The sequence below is a fragment of the Stegostoma tigrinum genome, chromosome 23, assembly GCF_030684315.1.
Source record: "Stegostoma tigrinum isolate sSteTig4 chromosome 23, sSteTig4.hap1, whole genome shotgun sequence".
In the NCBI taxonomy this organism is placed as follows: domain Eukaryota; kingdom Metazoa; phylum Chordata; class Chondrichthyes; order Orectolobiformes; family Stegostomatidae; genus Stegostoma; species Stegostoma tigrinum.
In genome coordinates, this window is record NC_081376.1 from 40,039,636 (window position 1) to 40,061,948 (window position 22,313).

Sequence of the window (22,313 nt, forward strand, 5' to 3'; positions counted from 1 at the left end):
ACTGCTCACCCACTTGTGGTTGATTCATCACTCAATAAAATCATAGCTAATTTGATATTCCACATTCCCATCTACCCTCCCATAAACCTCTGCCTTAAATATTAAAAGACTTTTCTTCCTCCATCTTCTAAGGAAGACTTCCAAAGACTCTTGCCCCTCTAAGAAAAACTTCTCAACTAGGTGCCTCAAAATGAAGAAACATCCTTTCCACATACATGCTGTGATGACACCTTAGGATCTTATGTTTCAATGAAGTCACCTCTTAGACTTTTCTAAATGCCAATGGATACAAGTCTAGTCTATCTAATTTTTAAGACAAGAAAAAACAAAACTGAATGCTGGAAGTCTGAGACAAAAATGGGAATTGCTAGAAAATCTCAGCAAATCTGACAACATCAGCGGACAAAAATCAGAGTGCACATTTCAAGTTCAGCATGGTTCAATCATGAGTGTAGGAGGGCATGCCAGGAACAGTACCAAGGTATAGACAAAAATGATGCATCAACCTGGCAAAACTACAACACAGTCTACTGTTTGTCAAACAAAGGAAGCACATGTAACACTTAGGACGAAGCGATCCCACAAAGAACAGATCAGATCTAAACCATGCAGTCCTTCTACATCTGGTCTTGAGCAGTGGTAGACAGTTAAACAACTCATTGCAGTGGGTGGCTCCAGAAATAATACTTTCCTCAGTGAATGGGGAAACCAACACATCAATGCAAAAGATAAAGCTGAAGTATTTTCATTGATCTTCAGCCAGAAATACAGAATGGCTGATCAATCTTGGTATACTCCTGAGGTCCTCAGTATCAGAGATGCCCACCTTTAGTCAATTTAATTCACATGAAATCAAGAAAAAGCTGAAGATACATGATACTGCATAGGTTATGTGTCTTGACAATATTCAGCGATTGTGCTCCAGAATATGCCACATCCCAAGCCAAGTAATTCCAGTACAGTTACAACTGCTTGATGCCTTTAAAATCTAAAAACTGATCTATCTCTAAAATATAATCAATGATTTGGTTTCCACAGGTTCACTTGCTCCTGAGTGAAGAAATTTCTCCTAATCTCAGTACTAAATTGCCTGTCCAGTACCCTAAAACCATGACCCCTGAGTTCTGTACTCCCCATTCAGAGAAAACATCCTCCCTACATCTGTTCAGTCCTTTGAGAATTGTATACATTTGAATCAGATTTGGTCTCATCCAATAAATTGTAGTAAACAAGGGCTCAATCAAACCTATCTTTCCTAATGAGACAGTCCTGCCATTGCCAGGATCTATAGTGAAGTTCTGCTGCACTTTCTCAGAGAAGTATAATCTTTTCTAGACAGTATGTCATATTCCAGATGTGGTCTCCCCAATGCGCTGTAAAAACAGCAGTAAGACATCCCTACTTCTGAACTGAAATATAATCAAATTTACTGTTTGCCTTTGTAATTGTTTGTTGTATCTGCCTGTAGTTTTTCATTATATAAAAGGTACAAGTCGGGATGTGAGATTAAAGAACAGCAGATGCTGGAATACAAGGTAGACACACAGGAGGCTGGAAGAACACAGCATGCCAGACAGCATCTAGAGGAAAGAAGCAGTCAACATTTTCAGTATTACCCATCTTCAAGTCGAGATATGGGGGTAGGGGGAGCAGCAGATAAAAAGGTGGGGGGAGGGGTGGCAGCGGAATGGTGATGATAGGCAACACTAGTAATAGGTACGACCTGGTTGGTTGACGGGAGGAATAAATCAGTAGGTGGCTTGAAGGGAGGGTAGAAAGTGGAACATAACAGAACGGAATGGAAGAGAAGAGAAGAGGTGGGACTGAAAAGTGAGTCAGCGGGGTGGGAAGGTTATTTCAGATTGGAGAACTCCATGTTGAGTCCTCTAAGTTGTGGTGTGCCGAGGTGGAAAATAAGGTGTTGTTCCTCAAATTTGTGTTCTGAATTGCTGCGACACTGGATGAGGCTGAGAACAGATATCTCAGAGGGGGAGAGCAGATACGACAGAGACAGAGGAATTGGGAAAGCAGGATAAAGTTTTTGCAGGATACAGGATGGAAGGAAGTATAGTCTAGGTAGCTATGGTAGGACGGATCTCTATTTTGTAGAGGCCGAGTGCCAATTCCAACAACACGTCTTACGTCCCCTTAGCCATGATCCCACAATGGTCTGTCAAGGTACTATCTCCCACACTGCCCATGACCTTAACGTTCCGATGTCCTCCCCTCTACCGTCCCCAGCCCTGCACTGCCTGGTTCTACCTGCTCACCAAGATCCACAAGCCCAATCACCCCGGCTGACTCATCATCTCCACATGTTCCTGCCCCACCGAACTCATCTCTTCCTTGACTTCATTCTCTCCCCCTTGTACCAGGCACTGCCCACCCACATCTGGGACATAAACCATGATCTCCAGTTCTTTAGAAACTTTGACTTCTCTGGCCCCCAGCACTTCGTCTTTATAATGGATGCGCAATCCCTATACATGTCCATGTACCACATTGACGGCCTACAGGCCCTCAAGTTTTCCTTCTCCAATCCCTCCTACCAATACCCTCCTGCACCTCGTCGAATTAGTCCTCACCTTCAATAACTTTTCGTTCAACTCCTCCCACTTTCTCCAAATCCAGGGGGGGGGGGGGGGGGGGGGGGTTGCCATGAGCAGTCGCATGGGCCCCAGCTACATCTGCGTCTTTGTCGGTTATGCCGAACAGAACCTCTTCAGTATGTACACCGGTACTGTTCCCCAATTCTTCCGCCATTACATTGGAGACTGCATTGTCCTGCATTCTGCATGCAGGCTGAACTGGAGCAGTTCATCAACTTCACTAACAACTTCCACCCTACCCTGAAATTCAATCAGTCTATCTCAGACACCTCCCTCCCCTTTCTTGGCCTCTCCATTTCCATTTCTGGTGACAGTTTATGGGCTGACATTTGCTATAAACCCACAGACTCCCATAGCGACCTAGGCTATACCTCCTCCCACCAGTATCCCTCAAAAACTTCATCCTGTTTTCCCAATTCCTCTGTCTCCATTGCATCTACTCTGACAGGGAGACATTCCACTCCCAAGCATCCCAGATGTCTGCCTTTCTCAAACAACACTTTTCTTCCCCCCACTGTCATCCAGACAGCGCCCCCCACTGCACCTCCTTCATTTCCCACTCCACAGCTCTAAACCACCTCCTCCCCCTCCAAACATAATAAAGATAGGATCCCCCTTGTCCTCACTTTCCAATCCACGGTCCTCTGTATCCATCATATTATCTTCAAACACTTCCACAAACTCCAATCAAGACCCACTACCGAGAACAGCTTCCACTCCACCCCTTCTCTGCCTTCCGCAAGGACTATTCCATTTTCACTCCTTAATTCATGCTATACTCCCCAACAACCACTCCAAGCCCTTGGTACCTTCCCCTATAACCGTAAAAGATGCAACACTTGCCGACACAGCACCTCTCTCACGTCCATACAGGGCCCGAAACAGTCCTTCCGGGTGAGACAGCGCTTCACCTGCATCTCCTCCAACCTAGTCTACTGTATCTCCCGATGTAGTCTTATCTACATCGGTGAGACAAAATGCAGACAAAGCATCTTCGCCTGGCTTGTAACGGCCAGCCTAACCTCCCAGTCACCTGCATTTTAACTACGCCCCCAACCCCCACTCTGCCTCCGACATGTCCATCCTGTGCCTCCTCCAGTGTCACATCTCTCCCATCAACCAACCAGATTGTAACTACTACTGGTGTCCACCTATCACCACCAACCCGCTATACCCCTTCCTCCCACTCTCTTTAACTGAAGTCCCCCTACCCCCACATCCAGTCCTGAAGGGTAATATCCAAAATATTGACTTCTTTCCTCCAAATGCTGCCTGGCTTGCTATGTTCTCCCAGCCTCCTGTTTGCCTACAAGTCAGAATGTGGTGGAATACTCTTCACCTTCTTGGATAAGAGCAGCTCCAACAATATGTGAAGCTTGACGCTATCTGGACAAAACAGCCAACTTAACCCGACTTCCCATCTACCACAAACAGCACAAAGACAGAGTTTGATATGAATATTTTGTGTCAATGTTTACGAGTGAGAGGGAAGATGTGATTTTAGAAATCAGGGAGGGATTGTGATATACTTAAAGAAGTTTGCATATAAAGGGAGGAGTCGTTGACAGGCTTAACAGCAGATAAATATTGAAGGCCAGATTAAATGTATCCTAAACTATTGAGTGAAGGGTCAGAGGAAATAGAAGGGACACTGACAATAATTTTGAATTCCTCTCTGGTCACAGAAGATGTGTCAGAAGACTGGAGGACAGCCATTATTCAAGAAGGGAGCAAGGGATAATCCAGGAAACTACAGGCCAGTCAGTCTAAACTCAGTGGTGGGAAAACTACTAGAAGTAATTCTGAGGGACAAAATTAATAGGAAATTGGAGAGGCAGGGATTCATCAAGAACAGTCAGCATGATTTTGCTAAGGAGAAGTCATGTCTGACCGACTTGAATCAAGTTTTCAAAGATGTGACCAGGCGTGTTGGTGAGGGCAAGCTATTTAACAGTGTTTTGGTTGTATTTAACAGTCTACTTGGATTTCAGCAAGAATTTTGAAAGGTCCCATAACCTTCCTGTGAAGGTAAGAGCCCATAGGATCCGAGGAAATTTGGCCAATTGGATCCAGAATTGGCTGTGGCAGGAAGCAGAGGGCGATGGTCGAGTCGTGTTTTTGTGACTGAAAGCCGATATGCAATGAGGTTCCATGGGATCAGTGTTGAAGCTGTTGCTGTTGGAGGTATATGGAAACAATTTAGACACGAATGTACGAGGGTTGATCAATAATTTCGTTGATGATCATTGTTTTTATAAATGACTTGAATGAGGAGGTTGAGGGGTGGGTTAGTATGTTTGCTGATGACACAAAGGTTGGAGGTGCCGTTGATAGTATCGAGGGCTATTGCAGGCTTCAGCGAGACATTGACAGTATGCAGAGCTGGGCTGAGAAATGGCAGATGGAGTTCAACCTGCATAAATCCGAAGTGATGCATTTTGGAAGGTCAAACTTAAATGCTGAATATAGGATTAAAGGCAGGATTCTCAGCAGTGTGGAGGAACAACAGGATTTTGGTGTTCAAGTGCATAGCTCCTTCAAAGTTGCCACCCAAGTGGATAAGGTTGTTAAGAAAGCATATGGGGTTTTGGCTTTCATTAACAGGGGGAATCGAGTTTAAGAGCCGCAAGGTTTTGCTGCAGGTCTACAAAACCCTGGTGAGACCACACTTGGAATATTGTGTCCAGTTCTGGTCGCCCTATTATAGGAAAGATGTGGAGGGTTTGGAGAGGGTGCAAAGGAGGTTTACCAGGATGCTGCCTGGACTGGAGGGCTTGTCTTATGAGGAGAGGTTGACTGAGCTCGGGCTTTTCTTTCTGGAGAGAAGGAGGAAGCGAGGTGACATGATCAAGGTGTACAAGGTAATGAGAGGCATGGATAGAGTCGATAGCCAGAGACTTTTCCCCAGGGCAGGATTGACTGCCACGAGGGGTCATAGTTTTACGGTGTTAGGAGGAAAGTATAGAGGAGACGTCAGAGGAAGGTTCTTCATCCAGAGAGTTGTTAGCGTTTGGAATACTTTGCCAGTGGTAGTCGTGGAAGCAGAGTCATTAGAGACATTTAAGCGACTGCTGGACATGCACATGGACAGCAGTGAATTGAGGGGAATGTAGGTTAGGATATTTTATTTTTGGATGAGGATTAATCCACGGCACAACATCGTGGGCCAAAGGGCCTGTACTGTGCTGTACTTTTCTATGTTCTATGATGTTAAAATTGGTGGGATGGTAAACAAGGAGGAGGATAACCTTCGGTTAGGAGAGGATATAGATGGGCTGATCAGTGCCAAATGTGAGGTGATGCACTTGGATAGGACAAACAAGGCAACGGAATACATGATAAACCATCGAACCCTAAGGTGCACAAAGGATCCTTGCTGTGCATGTCTGCCAATCCCTTAAGGTAGTGGGGCAGGGTAGATAAAGTGGTTAAGAAGCATGTGGGTCACTTGCCTTTATTAGCTGAGGCACAGAGTTTAAGGGCAGCAAGGTATGCTGAGAACGTTTAAAAAGTTGTTTCGGCCACAACTAGAGTATTGCATGCAATTCCGGATTCCACATGATAGGAGGGACATGACTACATTGAAGAAGGTGCAGAGGAAATGTTGCTTGGGTTGGAGAGTATTTGTTATGAAGAGATTGGCTGGGTTCTGGTTGTTTTCCTTAGAGCAGAGGGATAATATCATTGAGAAATATATAATTCTGAGAGGCATTGACTGGAAGGTGTATTTCCCCTTGGTGGAGGGAATCAATAACCAGGGCAAAGGTTTGAGGCTAACGGCAGGAGGATTAAATGGGACGTGAGGACAAAATCTTTTCACACGGAGGGTGGTGGTAACCTGGAACTCACTGCCTGTAAGGGTGGTAGAGACAAAATTTCTCATTAAATTTAAGAAGTACTTACACGTACATTTGTGAAGCCAAGGCATGGGCCAATGTTGGAAATTGGGATTAAAATAATTAGGTAGTTGTTTTTGACTGGCACGGACTCAACAGGCCTTTTTTTGTGGTATAAGCTTCTATGACCTTGGCAGGGCACACTTTAAAGAGCAGCAGATAATGTGAAACTTGGAAGCATTGAAAAAGGTGCAGAGGACTGTGCAGAACTTCAAAAGGGCATACATAAGTTGGTGGAATGGGCAGCTAGACGGCAGATGAAGTTTAGTGCAGAAAATTATGATACGATACATTTGGTAGGAAGAACAGCGTACATACAGTGTACACTGCTAAAGCGGGTCCAGGATCATAGAGGCCCGAGTACATATGTCACAAAAGACTGCAGAACAGGTTCAGAGAGCATCTAATAAAACATTCAATATCCTGGCTTCATTAGTAAGGGCAGACAGTACAAGGGAAAGGAGGTAGTGCTGAATTTGCAGAAGAATTAGTTCAATTACAGCTGAAATATCGCATCTGGTTCTGGATGGTACTCTTTAGGAAGCATGTCAAGGCATTGGAGCCAATGTCGAAGAGATTTACTGGAATAGTTCCAAAGATGAAGATAGATTGGAGAGGTGGGCAAGTTTTCTTTAGGGAAAAAGCTGAGAGAAGACCTGATTGCTGCTTTCAACATCATGAAAGATTTGGGCAGAGTATATCGGGAGAATTGAGAATAAGAGAACACAGATTTAAAATAAGAAGCAAAGTTTTCCTCTGAAAACATTTTGCTGTAGCAAGTGTTTACAGGATAGGGTACACTGCCTGAAAGTGTGGGAAGGCAGATTCAATCCAGGTATTCAAAAGATAATTAGAAAGTTATTTGAAAAGAAACAATTCAGAGGGTTCAAGAGAAGCCATAGGATGAGAGGCTCATGTGGACAGCCAGCATAGACTGAATGGGTCAAATGCAGTGTAACAGTTCTGTGACTTCTGGATACTCACAGAAGTTTTACAAAACAAAGAGTGACTGAAGACAGCATAAAATGACAACCAAAACTTTTCTCAAACAAAAAAGTTTCAAAGATGTCTTTTTGGTTGAAAAGGGAGTTAACAGATTTTGAGGGACACACGGGAAAGTGGAGTTAAGACCGCATCAAATCAATGATGAACTTATTGACTGGCAGAGCAGGTTTAAATGGACAAATATCTTAATTCTCCTCTTTTTTATACTCTTCTTTGAAGGAGGTGGTTCAAGTGTAGGGATGGAATTGATCTTGGGACCTTGGCAATTGAATGTGGGCCACCAATGACATAATGATAAAAATCAGGGATGCAGATATCCAGGAAGGTCACGGGGCTGGAGGAGATTAGAGGTAGAAAAAGTTAGGTAATGAGAAATCGGAATAGATTCTCACTCGCAGGAGGATCAAGAATCTGAAGGCACACATCTAGTGATTTGCAAATGTGACATCAGAAGTAACCTTTTTGGGTTAATTTGCACATTGCCTCGATTTGTGGTGGAGGCAGGTTCAATTCTAGCGATGTTTATACTCAAAAAGGAAATGTGCAAGGGCAAAAGGAAAAGGCAGAAGAATGAGACCATGTCATAATGCTCACTGGATAGACACGATGGGCAGAATGGCCTCATTGTGCACTGTAACGCTTCTCTGATTCTGTGAATTATAAAGTCAGGACTAGTTTGATTGGCAAGCAATGTAAGTCAGACAGTACATGATTGCGATAAAGGAAAAGGACTTGTTACAACTTAAGACACGGGAAGGAAAAATCCAGATGACGTCAAGTTTAGAGAATGTGGGAGACGAGCCGACAGTGTGCTGGAGAACTTGAAACTACCAAATTATGAATGAAAAGTTTCAAATAAGCCAGACGAGGGGCTAGATCGTTACCTCGCGGCTATCTGTGGGATTTTGCTGTGCGTCAAAATAACACGCGGGTCCTCTACAATTTGTGTAATCGATGCCTGTGAACTTCAAAGGTATTTTGTCGGCTTTGAAGCACTTTACGATGTTTGAGTGCAAGGCGCTACTTAAACGAGAGCATTTTTTTGCGGAAATACGGGGGCGCGGCGTGTTGAAGGGAGTTTTAGAGGAATGAAACGGTTTGTTTACCCGAGCTGGCACTCCTCGCTGTCCGAGTAGCCTTTCATATGCGAGTCTCTGTCTCTCAATTTTGGGGTTGAAGCCACACCTCCGTCAGTGTGTGGTGTTGGTATCGGCGCTACCGCCATGTTGTCGAAGGCGGACTGCAGCAGCCCGAGCGAGAGAACGCTCGGCCGTTAGCGGGGGAAACGCCCAGAAGCTTCTAGGCGCCAGTGCGCGGGTGCGGCTGTGGAGCTGCCATAAAGGTAAGGGGAGCGATTATTGTTGTACGGACAGAGAGGGAGACAGAGTAATTAAAGAGTCATCAGGGCTCGTGGGAAGGTAAACAGTTTCTCTTTTCGCCATACAACCTGCTCCATATCGTCCTCATCCACACGAAGGCTGGCTTGGAGGGAGGGGTGTCGCAGGCTTCGACCGTCAGCCAGGCCCACCCGGGCTTTAAATCTATTTCTATTATTTGTTGTCGTTGGCGCTTCCCTTCCGAGAGAGAAATGACACTTTTTTCCTTGATTAAAGCTACCTGGGGGAATAAAAGAGGTTGGAGTATGCTGCTCCCTGCTTTTTGTCGGCCACCAACTGTGCGGCATTCAGCCCCCACCTCCCCCGATCACTGACTGTCAATGTGACTGAGGTGCGTTTTAATACTTACTTCACTAACGTCTGCCGACTGATTTCTTAAATCTACCGTGATTGTAAAATATGTCCTGCTGTGGTTGCCTTAATAAATCCGTATTTTGTTTTAAAAAGTCAAACTTGTATGTTTAGAATATTATTAAAACATTCATCTATGCCTGTAAGTTACCTTTTTTTTGCACAGTAGCTATGTACCGTAACGGGCATACACTTTTTTAAACCTACATGTTGGTTAGCTTATATCTGTTTCTGTAAGCAATGTAACAGACCTGGATAGTGTACCTTCCCTCCCTTTGTTTTATTAAATGTAACAAGGTAGGTCCTTTTCCAGCTCTCCATTTGAGTGATCACCAAGGCGTTGCTGTATGGTTTTCACTAAAATGTTGATTGGATTAGGGAACTTGATGCCCCATGTAACTGGTAATTCTAGAATGTTTTGTAATAAAAGGGCTTATTTAACCATTGTAAACCACTGGTTGCTGTATTTTGTTTGAACTAGAAGTGTTTTGGGCGAGCTAAGGTGATCTAAGGATAGGGCAGTTGTGGATGAAACTAAGATATTGACATTGTTCAATGTACAAAGAAAGATTCTTATAGATGTTTACTTGCACAACTTCACCACATTCCAAAATGCTTCATAGACAGTCAAGTAATTTTGGAGATCTTGTTATTCATGTAAAATAAGTTTAAAATGGTATGGGACACTATTTTGCTGACAGTAGTGCATATAATCCACTGTGCATAAATTACCCAAGAATGATGATTCATATTTTAAATTGAGCAGCTACTGGTAGGGCTGTGGCGTGTCAGGAAATCAGTGATGTGAAGGAAGGCTTCAGATTCTAAGAATTCTTTGTAAATAGTATGAGCAGAAATATCTGGGGATTTTTTTTCTGTTGAGTAAATTCTTGCCTGGTCAGTCAGACACACCTTAAACAATAATTAAGGTGTGTATTTCTACATTTATAGAATCTGTTCAGACACATGACTACATAAAATATTATATGTAATTATTTTCTCATTTGCTTACAGTTTTGTTATTTGTAGAAAGTGAAATGCTGCTAGCGCCTATTGAACAAGGAAGCAAAAGCCTTCAACTCTTGTTTATCAAATGGATTATTTTATCATTGTTTTATTTGTATGTAATTTTTCTAACTCTGGTTTTCATTTGAAACATTTTTGTTTTATGTAATGCATTTGTGCACTTGGTGAATCTCAGCTCATCTCCTTCTCTTCCCTGAGTGTAAAAGACTCTGTTAGTAAGTGGAGTTAAAATCAATCTGTTTAAATAAAATCTTGTACTCTTGTTAAAATCGGAACTCTGCCGGCAGCAACATTTGTTTTCCTGTGTGTGATTTTTATAAAGTGTTGTGAATGTTGACTATTAATAAGGATTGTTCTTCAGTTTGAAGTTAGATGTCATCAAGCAGTGGCTTAACTTTTGTGACAGAAGTGTAATATTGTTGACCAAATCGGATTTAAGACAGCTTTGAAATCAGAAGATTGTGTTACACGTTTTGCTGACTTGTAACGTCCCAAGATGTACCATTCTTTGTGTACCTATTGGCTCCACAAATTCAGCCTCTGAAATGCCCACTGTACTGAATTCTAGTTGCACCTTTTAATGTCCTTCAGTTGAACTTTAAGCCTTTTGACGGTGCAACAATTTCTCAAATGCTTTACAGGTGTCAATCTAGAGTATACACCCGATTTTCAGATGACAGCTCTAACCCACAAGCTTCGGTAACTGACACAGAAGTTCTATCAACTAAGCTGATGTCCAAAATGCAAATTTTCCTGACTCTCGGCAACAATACTGATAACAAATAACCAGTGGATGACAATATAATTTGCATTTGATACTGATGCTCATAATGTTCATGCTCCTGTAATTTTCTGACTATTAGTTGCAATAGTATCCTTCAGCCTGACATCTATAGGGATATAAATTGTGTGTAGATAAATATACAACAAGTTGAAAGTATTAAATCAACATGCACTTCTGTTAACATCTCCCATCAATTCCTTTGCCTGTGTTTATGATCCTAATTGCCTGTATAAACTTGTCTTACTCAACAACATTTCCCTGCTAGCGTTGCTTCTGTACCTCCCAGTTTGAGACTGATTATTGTTATAACTTACCGATATGCTGAGAATGCAATTTGTTGCCTCTAGATATAGGGAGGAAGAAATGTGGTTTATTTAAGTTAGGTTATGCTGTGGGTTAACAAGAATTTATGGCAGAAATATTTGTTACAAAACTTAAGCATACTTGTGTACGCAAAGCTTTGCATATATAGTATGTCACGTTAAGTTTCAAGAGTAGCATATGACAAATAACTGTAAAGAGCATTGTAGTTTATGCAACTGTGTTAATTTTTGTGAGCATCAAGATCTCGAGCATTGTTTGGGATGAACGATCAATTTCTGATGACTGTTCGGTGCAATATTGATCTAGTTTAAGAAAAGTCTGGTTCTTCAGTTAGTAATAGTGTTTGTGTGAAAATGTGGATTTTCAAGAAAAAAAAATATGAATAACCCTCATTTTATGTAGTACTTTTAATATAGCCCATGTCCTAAGATACTTCACAGACAATTACTCTAATAAAATTTAATGCCAATACTAGGCAGGAATTTCTTTGTTTGCCATTTATGTTTATGTACAGCACTTCTAACCCAGAACCTTCAAACTTAAGGTAAATATGTCAAGTTGACATAATATTCCATCTGCAGCAGTGGTTATGAAATCTAGTTCTGTTCCTTTTTGTATAATTGATTCATAGAATGTAGGTTTCGATTGACTGGACCTGCATTTATTATCCATCCCTAACTGTTCTTGTAAAAGTGGTGGTGAGCTGCCTTCTTGACCTGCTGCAGTCTATTTGATATAGGTACCACTGCAGTGCTGTTAAGGGAGGGAGTTCCAGGATTTTTACACACCATTTTTGTAAATATAATTGGTTAGTAATAAGATTATTTTTTAAAAGTAAGCTGTTTTTATTGGCTTAAAAGTAAAGTTTCTATAGACCTGCCAGACCGCAGGACTGTTTTCTCATTAAAGAGAGATGACAGGTGGTAGTTTAACTTGAGGGTTACCACACCTTGGATGAGGGCTGAGGTCGAGAAGGGGACTCCTTCATGATGACCTCAGTTGGCACAGAAATTGAACCGATCTTTAGGCATCACTTTGCATTGCAAACAGCTGTTCTGCCAACTGAGCTAATTGACCCCCCCATTACAACTTCCAGTCACTAATAGCCAAAATGATTAAATTCACTCAACTTGGGTAATTATTTTACTTGCTTGAATGTTTCTGTATAAAAACATAACTAGTTCAGGATTTCAGCATTATAATTTTTCTAAAAGTCTAGGAAATGGTTGAAGGAAAAAGAGCATGTCTTTACTGAATTAGTAAGAAGTCTCACTTTCCCAGAATCTCTCCGATCACAGATGTGGAAGATGTTTTAGCCCCCCTCAATTTATCCAGTAAGCGAAATCTTAATGTGCCCTCCTCATCTATCCTGTAATGTAGAATTATTTCTTAAATGGCTCTCTGTGCATTTATTCCAAATGTTCTTCAACAGTGGTCAACAAATAACAATATGAAGCCTCAAATTGCCCTTTATGCCTGTCACCCAAGTTCCTTTCCACAGTTCAGTCAAAAATGCATTTTGGTTCAATGTTTATCCTAAAAATGTGGTGAAATTCTGACACATCTTTTTCCAATTTAAAAATTCTCAGTCTTGTATTGTAAATTTTGGCCATGTAGCTCCACTTGGTAGCTCTGCATTGATCAAACACATTTGGCATTGAATCTTCTCAGACTCCCAAGTCTCTCTCTCTCAACTTGATTCTTGGGTATTTGAATTCCATTCATGGAATGTGTAGGTTGCCTGTTTTTCTGTGCTGTACGTAGCACATTGCATTAGTCTACACTGAATTTCTTTTCTCTCGTTTTCTGAAATTTATTAATTTTCTAATATTTCCACTGACAGTAACTTCAGATGATTCCAAAGGAAAGGAGTAATCACCTAGGAACTTTTTCACAAGCTGCACATGAAAATTTGACGTAGCAAATAATGCACTTATGGTTAAATGAATCTTGTAATTAGGCAGCAAATAGTGGCTACACTTTTCAGTTTTTTTTTGTAAATGAGTCAGTTCAGCAACCCTGTAAAATATTCTTGATAATGAAAGGAGTGTATGTATGTTGTGGCTAGAATTCTGTTCTATTCTTGGCTCACCAGTGCCATAAATCCACACCTGATGAGAACAGCATTTTGATATACCACTATATTACGTGACCTGAGCTACACCCATTTTGGATCATAATTTTTGTTAGTACAATTTTTGGTTTAATTAACTTTTTGATTAAACAGATGGTATTAATACATAAAAATAGGTAACCAACATTTTCCATGAATACAATGCAAATATCCAAGAGTCCAGTTGAAAATTGACAAATCGTTGCAGTTGATTATAGTACCTTTTTTATGTCATAATATCTCAGCACTACAATGTACTTTGGATTCCTGTTCAATACCAGGTTATGGAGATACGTTAATTTACTTTGGCTTTTAGCATCCTTCCTCGATTGAAAGGCACCTGTGGCTTTAGGAAAGATGGTCTTGTACCTGCCAAAACAATTACCCCCTCCATTCTGTGACCTTGGAGGCAGGCTTATTAATTTCTGTCCAACAGCCTATGTGGTCTGATAGTTAGCTAAAAATTGTTTCCTGTTGCCCTCCGACAAGTTTATAGTATGAAATTTTAGGCGTTACATGAAAATTAAAACTTTAAGGGTTATAAACAGCATTTTGGTAATATTACAATAATCCACAGTTTTGCAGACAATTTATTATTAAAACCTAATGGTTATGTGTTCGAAATTCTTGACCTGTTCTCTCTCAAAATAAAATACTCAGCAGTACCGTTTGTAGCTAATATCCTAGGTGATTACTCTTATCGTTTGGAATCGGCTGTAGTTAGTTTCAGTGGAAACGTTATAAATTTCATCTCATTCTTTTTCAGAAATTTATTGCAGATTAATGTAATGTGCTATGTACAACACATAAAAATAGACAACCAACATATTCCATGAATACTATGCAAATATCCAAGAATCTAGTTGAAAAGAGACTTGGGAGTCTGAGTTGTGACTGAGGAGAACATTTCCAGCTACATGATAAAATATAGGTTGAGGGAGCAGTGTGAGGTGATCAGATAACATAAGACATAGGAGTGGAAGTAAGGCCATTCGGCCCATCAAGTCCACTCCGCCATTTAAATCATGGCTGTTGGGCATTTCAACTCCACTTCCCTGCACCCTCCTTGTAGCCCTTGATTTCTTGTGAGATCAAGAATTTATCGATCTCTGCCTTGAAGGCATCTAATGTCCCGGCCTCCACTGCACTCTGTGGCAATGAATTCCACAAGCCCGTCACCCTCTGGCTGAAGAAATGTCATCTCATTTCCATTTTAAATTTACCCCCTCTAATTTTAAGTTTGTGCCCACCGGTCCTAGTCTCCCCGCCTAACGGAAACAACTTCCCAGCATCCACCCCTTCTAAGCCATACATTATCTTGAAAGTTTCTATTAGATCTCCCCTCAACCTTCTAAACTCTAATGAGTACAATCCCAGGATCCTTAGCCGTTCATCATACGTTAAACCTACCATTCCAGGGATCATCCATGTGAATCTCCGCTGCACACGCTGTAGCGCTAGTATGTCCTTCCTGTGTGGGGCCCAAAATTGGATGCGGTATTCTAAATGGGGCCTAACTGGAGCTTTATAAAGTCTCAGAAGCGCATCACTGCTTATATATTCCAGCCCTCTTGAGATAAACGACAACATTACATTCGCTTTCTTAATCACGGATTCTACCTGCAAGTTTTAGAGAATCCTGGACCAACACTCCTAGATCCCTTTGTACTTCTGCTTTACGAATTTTCTCACCATTTAGAAAATAGTCCATGCCTGTATTATTTTTTTCCAAAGTGCAAAACCTCACATTGAATTTCATCAGCCATTTCCTGGACCACTCTCCTAAACTGTCTAAATCTTCCTGCAGCTTCCCCACATCCGCAGTACTACTTGCCTGTCCACCTATCTTCGTATCGTCGGCAAACTTCGCCAGAATGCCCCCAGTCCCTTCATCCAGATCATTAATATATAAGGTGAACAGCTGCGGCCCCAACACTGAACCCTGCAGAACACCACTTGTCACCATTAGCCATTCCAAAAAAGAGTCTTTTATCCCAACTCTCTGCCTTCTGTCAGACAGCCAATCCTCAATCCGAGCGAGTAGCTCACCTTGAACACCATGGGCCCTCATCTTGCTCAGCAGCCTCCTGTGAGGCACCGTATCAAAGGCCTTTTGGAAGTCTAGATAGATAACATCCATTGGGTTTCCCTGGTCTAACATACTTGTTATCTCTTCCAAAGAATTCTAACAGGTTAGTCAGGCACGACCTCCCCTTACTAAATCCATGCTGACTTGTTCTAATCTGACCCTGCACTTCCGAGAATTTAGAAATCTCATCCTTAACAATGGATTCTAGAATTTTACCAACTACTGAGATTAGGCTAATCGGCCTATAATTTTCCATCTTTTGCCTTTCTTAAACAAGCGGGTTACAACAGCAATTTTCTAATCATCTGGGACTTTCCCTGACTCCAGTGACTTTTGAAAGATCACAACCAAAGCCTCTGCTATTTCCTCAGCCACTTTCCTCAGAACTCTAGGATGTAGCCCATCGGGGCCAGGAGATTTATCAATTTTTAGACCTTTTAGCTTTACTAGCACTTTCTCTTTTGTAATGCCTACCATACTCAACTCTACTCCCTAACATGTTTAGATATACTGCCTTACATGCCATTTTTCCTAAAGCACATTGGTACCAGCATACTATGTAAGCCTATGGCAACACAGACCCTATTTGCAAAATATTCTTGATGACTTGATGTCAAAATTCACTTATAATTTGATTACCTAATTGATTTAACCAGTATACTCAATTTAGTCCGTCCTTTTGTTTCCCGCACATAATCCCTACTTCTACCATTTCTCAAGTGTCAGCAGAATGAAATTTGATCACTTTAAACAACTTGTTAACCTAATTATTCTACTTTGAATTGGCCCTCCAGTACAGCTGCTGTAAATAAACTGGCAGGAATAATTTTTAAACATATTGAATTATATTGATTCCAAATGATACTTTTTTTCCCCTGAACACAGATTTTAATGAGAAACATTTCATTAGCTGGAATTTTAAAATGGTTATTTTGATAGGGCTCTAGAAGGTGACTTTTAGATATTTTTGGGAATACAATATATAGTTTGAAAACAAATTCCAGTGACTGATTCATTTACAATGTTGAGATATTTTTAAGTGATGTTTTCTACTAATTAGCTTTTAACTCTTTGTTATTTTCATGGTGATGCTGGGACTTTCCTGTTGTGCTGCGCTTATCTTAAATATTCTAATGTGTGGTACCTTAACAAGTATACATAAACCAAAAATATTGCATCCACTGCTTCCCCTTATCCTGTTTGATACCTCAAAGAATTCTTGTCCTTTCTCAAGCATGGTTTCCCTTTCATAAAGCCATGCTGACTCTACTTGATCGTAAAATATATTTCTAAATGCTCTGTTACATCCTTTAAAATAGCCTGTAACATTTCACAATAAAACGTTAAGCTAATTCGTTTGTTGTTACCTTTTTTTTAGTTTCCTTCCCTTGGCAATTTTCCAGTACCCTGGGACTTTTTCAGAATCTAAAGATTCTTGCAAGATTACTGCCAGTGCAACTACTGTTTATGTAGCCACTGAATTTTAATATTGCAGGATGCATGCCTTGGGGTTCTGGAGACTCACCACTTATTAATGCTATTAGTTTTCCTAATGCGTTTCCTCTAACTATAGCTATTGTATCCATTCCTCTCCTTTTGTTTCTTGATTATTTAGTAATCTTGGAGTGCTATTTCTGTCTTTGACTGTGAAGACTGCTCAGGTTAAGACAGTTCTTCATGCATTATGTATAATTGTGGTTTAGTGTGAACTGTCTAATCAGAACTCGAGTTTAAATTTGGTCAGTTTTTGGGTAAACTGTTTTTGCATTCAATTTTGTTGAGCTAAACCTATTGCTCTTCACTTTGGAAACCACAACTACTGTATGCATCCTGTGCTCTTGAATGAATAGATGTCATCACACTGAATATAATTGGTATAAAATATCACAATTATGCTTTATTAAAGTTGAGGTCAACCTAAAGGGGATTGTCAAATTTTCTTACAAATGGATCTTTGACCTTGCTCAGTTCTCTTGGCAGAATGAGCTGTTTGTTCTAATGGGCTGAGGTTATAGCACTGCCTCTGGAAAATGGAAGAATAGCATGCAATGTTTTGGAGGTTAAAGTGCGGAGGGATACTTCCACCAGATACATGCTACATATGGACTGTGACTGAAAGTATTAAACTTGAGTTTTTGTGTTAAAGAATTCAATGTTAGCATAGCAACAGGATATCAATAGTAGTTATAATTTTCCTGCAACGATCAAAACACAGTATAAGACATCATTTGGTCTTCATTTTGAATTTAAATGCCCTTTTTATATTTGTATTCTTGTTTGATTTTTGAACAAAATATCAGTAAATTGACAGCTTATTATTTGTGAATAAACTCTTTGTAGGAGCATAGGGACTTATTACGGCATGAAACTGCAGATGTAAAGTTCAGGCATTCTACAGTTAGGAAGAGTTTTAAATTGTAATATGAAAAAGTTATTAGGCTGGCTTCACTAAATTCATAGAGATCTGTGACAATACAGATTAAGGTTATTGTAGGTAGGAAATGGTTTTCATTTTTTAAAAAATGCTGAAAGATAGAAGCACTTTTTAGTTTAATAAAAATGTTATTTTTAATATAACCAGTGTGAAGTATTCAGGGAATACGATTCACTACTCTATTTGAATACCATATTTGAAAGTGGATTTTTTAAAAAAAATGTTGGAGGTAGAATTTTTAATTATCAGTTTGTACCTTTTGTTGCAAATGACTTGTTGGATATCCAAAACTTCTGGTAGAGTGTTGGAAAAATACCAGCAAACTTTTGTGGCAAATATGTATAACAACTGCTCTTACATTTTATTCTAATTGAATATTGAGATAAAAGTAAAATTATACTGGAAAAATACAGATTTCTAAGATCTTGGACCAATTTTTAATAAAGAAAATAACAGTATAATCTCAGTTAATGAAATGTGGAGCTGGATGAACAGAGGCCAAGCAGCATCTTAGGAGCACAAAAGCTGACCTTTTGGGCCTAGACCCTTTCAACAGAAAAAGGTTTTTTTTTCTCTGAAGAGTCTAGGCCCGAAACATCAGCTTTTGTGCTCCTAAGTTGCTGCTTGGCCTGCTGTGTTCATCCAGCTCCACACTTTGTTATCTCGGATTCTCCAGCATCTGCAGTTCCCATTATCTCTAATGTAATCCTGTGTTTTATTGAGTTTTGCTCTTTTGGAGTCTTCAGAAACTTTATAAAAAATTTAAAATCAAAAATGGTAAAACCACGGAAGTAAAATTTATTTTCAGAATCTTGCTCCTTTGAAAGTGAGATGAGAAAAATGAATTTGTTAAAGAATTCTTCTTCGTTTAATAGATTTTTTGAGCTAGAATATTTTTATTGCACTTTGCTATAGCCACTGGGGAGTTTTATTTCTTTCAACTTGGTTACTTCCTGCCTTACCCAATAATGAGATCCATATGAATGCCTGCTATGCAACTTAGTTTGGGATTTTCCTCTTCAGGGAAATCATAGACCTTAACCATAGGCAGAGATGCAGTAGTAATGTCATTGAACTAGTAAGCCAGGAACCCAGGCTATTGTTCTGGGGACATGGGTTTGAAGCTCACCATGATGGTGAAGTATGAATTCAGTAAAAATCCAGAATAAAAAGCTGGCCTAATGATAACCAGGAACTGCTGTCAATTTGTCCTTTAAAAGAAAGCACCTGATTCAGTTTTGTCCTTTAGAAAAGGAAACCTTGATCCATATCCAGTCGGACCTACGTATCATTCCAATCTCTCTGTAATATATTTGACTCTAACTGCTCTCCCCCTGACATTTTTATTCAGCACCTTCTTGCATCACAATTACAGCTCTCTTGTTGACAGCTAGCATCACTTAACTGACACTACGTTGGTTTTTTTTTGTAGCTCCGATACTATTCAGCTGTGGCAAGCAATTGCTACTTGTGCTTCCTTCTTCATCACACTTTCAGGTTCTAAGAATTCTTGGATCTTCAGTGAGCCACAAACACCTCCAGGCCAACGCTGGCAACTTAGCGATATAAGAGATGCTGACAGGGCTTTTAGGAAAGGAGTGGGATTTCTAAGTATTGAGCACTGCAAGCACTTTTTTAAACAAACCAATATTTAAAAACTTGCTGTTTTTAAAAATAGTGTTGAAACATGATTCAGCTGAGCCTTGAATTAGGTTTTCTAGAATAGATTATTAGTATGTAAATGCATAATGTATGTACTTTGTTCTCAAGATCTGCTATCTGTCAATGCTTCTAGATTTGATTCCAGGATTAACTTTTGACTGCATATTCACATCATCACTAAGAATGCCTTTTTTTTCAAATGTGATATTGCTATAGCTCATCCCATGTCTGAAAATTTTCACTTGTGCTTTTGTTACCGACGATCATTCCATCCTGCTGCTGGCCAGTCTCCTAAATCTTACCTTCTGCAAACTTGAGGTCACCTGCCTATGTCCTAACTTGGACCACATCCTGTTCACTTATCACCCTTGTGCTTATCTAATTATGGCCTCTGGAGGTCAAGATGGGTCATAGTTGCAGGAACATCACAAATCTCTGAATAAGAAGGGAGGAGGAAGAAGCTACAAAATGTTGCGTTCAACCTTATGCCCATCACTGTGTACCTCTGCATCAAGCTGTGCATTGACTTCCAGTACACTAATATGGTCAGTAGATGCTGAAGTTCTCTCTGTCTGTAGCGTAGCAAAAATGGGTCTGGCTACGTAGCCTCAGAATGCTCTAATTAGTTGGTCTATACCATATTGCCTATCCCTCATGGATAAGTTTGTACAGAAGAACGCCTTTGACTACAAACTCATTTGGCAGTGGCCAATGTGTATCATCTTGGTCCTGAGGGAAAGGGAGACAATTAATACTGTTGGAAGACTCCATGTGCTGACATTGAGTCGTTTGGTTGAATGCTTCATCAGCAGAACCATCTAAAAAGCACCAAAATATTGCCTGACTCATAGTTGAGAAGGGCACTCCCCATCTGTTCATGCATACCCATACTTTCTGCCACAGTACAGTGGCCCTCCTGATGTAACAATGCAGAGATTGTCACACATCTCCTTCTGGAATATGTCTTTTGTAAAGAATGTGAGAGATGCAGTGGCATTTATTGTGGTTCATCCTCCGAAGCTCCATGACAAAGGAAGGACACACCTCTACGTACCAAGACTGACGTCAGCTGTGCCTGTATAACCAGTGTTTCAGTGAAACACATTCTTTAGTCTGCCCAAAACATGTTGGTCTTCCAGTGCAAGGTGTTGTTCCCAATTTAATGTTGCAGGCTGGTACATTAGAAGGCCCAGGACTCTGTGCTGAGGGATGCATGAAAGCTTGAGTCAGCTGTTGCTAAAACCAGGGAAGGGGCACTGTCTAAGACTTTTCACCTATGATATGAAGGGCTATTAACATAAAGAACCCCTCTGTCAGAATGCTTGCATTGAAATCTATATATATGGCTCTTGTGATACTTAACAAATGTTTCAGTTTTGCATTTGGAATGAGACACCTAGATGTTCAAGTTGTTCATCTGAAAAATGTGATGTTTTGTTGTATTTTCTGTAATGTCCAATTTGACCTGTTTTATGGTGTTCTGTTTTTAGAAGAAGCAATTTTAATTGAACCAGCTATTGGTCACCATCTTCTTCAGTCCCTCTGCCACAATTTCTTAAATTCTTTTCTACATCTATCAGTCTTTTCCTTCTTTGAGCCAATCCTTGACATGCACGTTTTTGATCAGTGTTTTGGTCATCAGACCTTGTATCTACTTATGTGGTTCAGTGTTACATCTGTTTTATAATATTCCTGTGAAGTGCCTTGGTACGCTAATTATTTATTTAGTATAGAGCTGTTGCTCGTGTGCTTATGTTCCATTTTATGTTACGTGTAAATTGCTGTTGCAAATATCAGAGGTTGAGCTTCTATTTATTTTTAATTCCAGGATAATTTTTGTTAAAGTATTTCAAAAAATTGAAGAACAGGTTAAACCAGCTGTTTCATGCTGCTACTATTCACTGGTTACACATGTGGTATTTTTCCTCTAACTTGGTACTACTGATCAAAAAGGCCACTTTCAATGCCTGTTGAAAGCCAAAGCCATTGACCAAGCATCCAAGTGATTGGCTGATAATCAAATAGTATGTTTCTTTTGGTTGTTTGTAATTGGCAGAGTATAGACTCTGCTCAACAAGCCCATTCTTCAGATTCAAAGGTGAATGTTTCTTAGCTCGTAGTAAAGGCATGATCTCATGAGGAAAAAGGATTCTAAAATCAATGGTTATCAAGGAAGGCTAGCATCTCATTAAAAGAAAATACGTACTGCGTGGTAAGCCAGAGGATTTGGAAAATTTTTAAAAACCAACAAATGACATCCCAAGAAAGGAGAAAATAAAAATTTTGAGGCTAAGCTTGCAATGATATGGAAACAAATAGCAAAAAGCTACTTTTTAATATTGAAAAGAGATCCAATGTGAATGTAGGCCCTCTAGAGGATGAAGCTGGAGAAATAACGGGGAACCAAAAAATGGTAGAGGAATTTTTTTGCGACAATCTTCGCAGCTGAAGACACGTAGCATTCCAAAATTGCTAAATATTCAGGAGCCACACGAGAGAGAAACAAATATATTCATCAACAATAGAGGAAAAGTGCTAGGGAGACTAATGAGGCTAAAGACCAATAGGTCCGTTGGATTTGAGAGGAAAGGAAGTAGCTACAGAAATAGTGGGTACACAAATA

At 40.2% G+C, this 22,313-nt stretch overlaps 2 protein-coding genes across 7 annotated transcripts in view; one reads left to right on the plus strand and one right to left on the minus strand.

Moving 5' to 3' along the window:
• The window catches only part of LOC125462223 (GRB2-related adapter protein-like), a 272,985-nt gene extending 264,234 nt beyond the window's left edge, over window positions 1-8,751 (minus strand). The window contains exon 1 of the mRNA XM_059654093.1: window positions 8,617-8,751. The gene's annotated coding sequence lies outside the window, so the exon portion shown is untranslated. The remainder of the gene's footprint in view (window positions 1-8,616) is intronic.
• The window catches only part of epn2 (epsin 2), a 71,518-nt gene continuing 57,500 nt past the window's right edge, over window positions 8,296-22,313 (plus strand). The window contains exons 1-2 of one of the 6 annotated variants that reach the window (XM_048551980.2): window positions 8,296-8,483; window positions 9,124-9,238. The gene's annotated coding sequence lies outside the window, so the exon portion shown is untranslated. The other 5 variants (XM_048551979.1, XM_048551981.2, XM_048551978.1 and 2 more) reach the window with 5 other exon arrangements.